Source organism: Capsicum annuum, chromosome 1 (genome assembly GCF_002878395.1).
Source record: "Capsicum annuum cultivar UCD-10X-F1 chromosome 1, UCD10Xv1.1, whole genome shotgun sequence".
Lineage (NCBI taxonomy): Eukaryota > Viridiplantae > Streptophyta > Magnoliopsida > Solanales > Solanaceae > Capsicum > Capsicum annuum.
Window position 1 is genome coordinate 109,734,763 of NC_061111.1, and position 4,889 is coordinate 109,739,651.

Below are 4,889 nucleotides of genomic sequence, written 5' to 3' on the forward strand. Positions count from 1 at the left end.
AATCTTCTTCTCAACATTCTTCGAAATCAGCTTCCTTTTTTGTACTAATTAGTTAAAACAAGAAGATTTATTTGTCTATTGTAATTAGTTCTGTTGTAATTAGTTAATTCATGAATTACTAGAATATTTTGTCAATGTAATGTTGCTTAGTTCACATTAGTATTGTGTCGTCTCATCCTAGTAAACACTTTTATGACTTATGGTTGTATAGTCTTGTCTCATTTATTTTTTTTTATTTTTCTAAACTAAACATCTCATTTGGTTTGGCATAAAGGATTGGTCAATTACTAAAGCATTGGTTGAGCATGTAGCAATACATGCTATAGATGTTACTTCTGTTTCAATTTAGACACGAGAAGCATTTATTTGTATCTCGTGTTGTTTATATTTTATTGAAATAAGCATTACAATATTTACATGTTTTTAAGCTTAAAGATACATATTGTGTTATCTTGTATAACACATTTTCTGTTTATGCATTTATATGTATCTTATATTTTTTATATTTTAATGAAAAAATCATACAAAAGATTCATATTTTTAAGCTTAAAGATACATTTTGTGTTAACTTGTATCTATGGTATTATGTTCTTACACTTTCTATATATATTATTCTGTGTTATTGTAGATGTATGTATCTCATGTTATATTTTTTTAGGGATTAAGTTGGCCGAGATACATATTTTTTCAAGCATGATACATTTTTCATGTTTTTGTATCTCTGGTAATTTGATTGTGTATATATATGTATCTCGTGATGTTTTAGTTTTAGTGATATAAGCATAAAAAAGATTATGTAGTGTATGTATCTCTCATTTTTTGTGCATGATGGTGCAGTGTGTGTATCTCTCATTATTTTTTTAGTACGTTAAAATACATCTTATTTTTTGTAATAGATTATGAAGTTTTTTTTGTATGATTCCAGCTATGTCCTAAAATGTTGTTCGGAGGATTGAATATGAATATTTAAGGCATTATGTCGGTTGGGGACTGACCTCTATAAGTGGATATAGTCATATTGGTTGGAGATTATATTACTGGAATCTTAAAAACTGATGTCTCGGTCTTACCGGATCCTTCAAACATGCACGCACTATTTTTAAAGAGTCCGAGCAACATAAATTGAACGTGATTCAGCTAAAAGGAGAAGAAAAAAGTTGTTTTTGTCTTTTACTTATACTATATTCTTTTCTGTTTATAGAGAGTTTATCTTATTCTTTTTTTTTTACAGTTTACAAATCCATCCGACTGTATATGTCCCAAATCCTTCTTGAAATTCAAGGAAGCATTGATCTGTTCTATAGCATGAAAAAACTCACTTAGAATTATGAGATGTCAAAACACTAGATGATTTCTATATTGATCCGTTCAAACTTTGGTGGATAGAGTTATCTGGTATCTGTGTTGTTGGTAAATAGTAGCTATCCCATGAAATATTCATGGTGCGTGCAAATTAACTCGAACACTATTTTCGAGTACAATACTTTTTTCTTTTATAGAACGTTTCTTTTGCTTTTCTTTTTAGTTTTTTCAAGTCCATCATATTGTATATTCCCCAATATTCCTTCAAATGCAAAGAAGCATTGTTTTGTGCTATAGCTTGAAAAGACTTACTAAGGATCATAAATTGTCAGAATCTGTAACTTTTTTTTTCTATTCTATAAACTTTACTACTAAAGAATTTTAATTTCTAATGAATCTTGAGTTTTCCTGCTTAGCACTTTGTCAACATTATTTTTGTTTTAACCTCTTGAGTATAGAACTTTTACAGCGCGATACTTGATAAGTTGCATAAGTTAGTCAAAGCAGGAGCCTATCCTTATCTACGTGCATTCAAAATCCTGATTCTTCTTAGGAACGAAAGTAGTTTATTTTATGAACAGAGTGGAAATTCATATATTTAGATACTCAATAAACATACATGAAGGTCATACCCCTCAATTTAAATAGAATTTATGTCAATAGAATATGATAATGAAAAATTTGTGCATTTTCCTCCACATATTCTATAAATCTTTGACTGATTTCAATACAATAATTTGATTTGATACAAAGTGTCATAGAGCTATAGATCCTTGGTGACATGAGACCTCATCATTATATATGGGACAAACCTGCAAAGAAAAATATAGAGAAGTATGAACATCAAGAAAATATATATAGGCAACAACAAAAGATACATACATCCACAATAACACAATACCAGAGATACAAAATGCTTAAATTGTATCTATTGTTTTACAAAATATGTATCTTTGATATAAATAATTGAATCCAAAAAATAAAATAATGAGAGATATATATAGCATACCTCCCATACATTATATGTATCTTTAAGCTTACTAACATGTATCTTTAGTATGTTGATTTCACTAAAACTTAAAAATAAGAGATACATATAAAACTTAAACAGATAATAATAGATACAAGATATTAAAAAGAGTATCATGTATGTGTAAATATGTATATCTAATCCTGAAATTACCCAAATCTGAAATAATAAGAGATACATAAATTCACAATAACAAAATCAGAAATACAAAAAGCTTAGAATGTATCTGTTGTTTTACAAAATATGTATCTTTGGTATAATAATTGAATCAAAACAAAAAATAGTGTGAGATACATACAAAACAACCTCGTAGACAATACATATCTTTAAGCTTACTAATATTTATCTTTGACATCTTTATTTCACTTAAACTTAAAAAAACAAGAGATACATATAACAAAAATAGAGAATAAGAGATACAAGAAATTACTCTGAAGGTCTCCATAAATCTTGAATTTTTGTTTTGATATAATGATGCACAATTTTTTTTTCCACTAACTTGATGATTAGAGAGTATTTCCAAGCTAAGTGTAGTTCACTTTTTCTTCCTCGAAAGATAAATGACTTTGAATCCATTGGTTACCGTATCATCTTCTATCGAGGTTTTCAATTGATTTTTTTCTTCGCTCAGCAAAATATTAATGGAGAAATCTATTTTGATATTGAACATCCCTTAATAATCAAACTCCAAAACTAAAGATAAAATAAGCCTTAATCTCAAACAAGTCAAGATCGACTATACGAATACAAAAAACTACTAAATAAAGACAAACCTAAGCAGTGAGCACAACAGCACCGCCATTCTCCTTAATCTTCTTCTCATCATTCTTTGAAATCAGCTTCGCTTTCACCACAACAACCCGATTCTCCGGCAAAACACCTTTTCCCAACACCTTAAAGTACCCGTACTGAGTCATATTAATCAACGGAGCACTACCTTTGCTTGCAGCAGCCTTATCCTTCACCTCTTATGGACATAAGTGACCAAAGCTTGTCGATGTTGACAGTAGGGCATACCTCTGGCATTACCACGACCATCGGTATGCTTCTTGTGCTTACCTATACAACCATGACAGCGCTGACATAGCCGCACTTCTCTTTGTTCTTCTTAAAATGGGCAGTCATTTTTGCGGTAGCATGGAATGAGAAATGGGATATGGAACGAGAACTAGGTGAAATAACCTTGATAATAATAATAAGATATTGTATATGATTTTAGGAAAAATTTTACCTTAATTCAAAAGTTTGAATTAGAGCAAAAAAAGAGATTGAAACTGCAGCAGAAAAGAAGGTGTTCTAAGAGGAGGAAATCGTTGCTTAATTTGGTAAAGTTGTAATTATAAAAGAAAGTTTTTAACATATATCTCAACTTTTAACTACACAAGGTAAAAGTAGTAAATGTTGGGATATATGTAATATTTTTAAAATGGAGGGATTTTAGTAGTTTAGAAACTTAAGTTGTTCTTTAGGTAATTTTTCAAAAAAATAAAGGTCATGGGCCATTTTATTAGGACCAACAATGGGCCAATTACCATATCATGGGAAAAGGCCCATGACCCGGCAATCAACATAATACAACAAAACTAAAAGGCGAAATAGCTCCGTAGACACTTGTACTTGTCCTGATTTGTAAAGTAGGCACTTCTACTTACACTTTATCATCTGGATTCTTTAACTCGTCAAACCAAAATATTTTAAACCCTTTACCCATCAAAACATAACATTTTAAACTCTTTTTTCATCCAACTAATATGAGTGTAATACACTCGCCGATATGTCGCATGTCATGTCATCTCTAAATGACACATAGAAAATTAAATATTCAATATATATATATATATATAATATTTAAAAAAAAAAAAGCCTCCCTCATCCCCCCACCCCCCCACACGCTCACTCATTTATTCAAAAAAAAATATTTATATTTATATTTGGTACCTATCAAAATAACTTTAAAAATGGAAATTCTATATATTATTACAAGAAATTTATTCAATAATATAAAAAATTTATGTCTAAATAATTCAATAATCAACAATCAAATAAATAATATTCAAAACACACTCACCCCCTCAATAACTAAAGAAATAATATTCAATAATCTAAAAATATTGATCAAAATAATTTGTTCAATTTTTGAAACAATTCTTGAATTTGAATTTTTTGTGTGTGAAATCTTTTGTTTTTTTGGGTTTTGCATGTGTGTGTATGTGTGTATGCTGGGTGAGGGTGGGGGCGGAGGGAATGGCTAGTGGGGGGACGGGGGAAAAGAGTGGGGAACTGGTGGGGATGAAGGAAAGGGGTGGGGAACTGGTGGGAGGTGGGGGAAATGGGGAAAAATTTATTATGGGCCTCATACGCCATGTAATACTTGTATGAGGCCCTTTATAAATTAACATGTGGAGCTTGTGGCCCCACTTATAATTTCTCTCTCTTTCCTTGTTCTCTTTCTTTTATTTTTTCTCTCTATATTGTATTTGATTTGATTTGTTTTTCTTTTTGACATGTATTTCTTTTATTTGTCATGCTTTATATTTGACTAGAGGTGCATGGCCCA

General features: G+C 30.2%; 1 pseudogene; it reads right to left on the reverse strand.

Moving 5' to 3' along the window:
• Positions 1–1,973: 1,973 nt before the first annotated feature.
• Positions 1,974–4,141, reverse strand: LOC124895995 (annotated as a pseudogene).
• Positions 4,142–4,889: the final 748 nt, after the last annotated feature.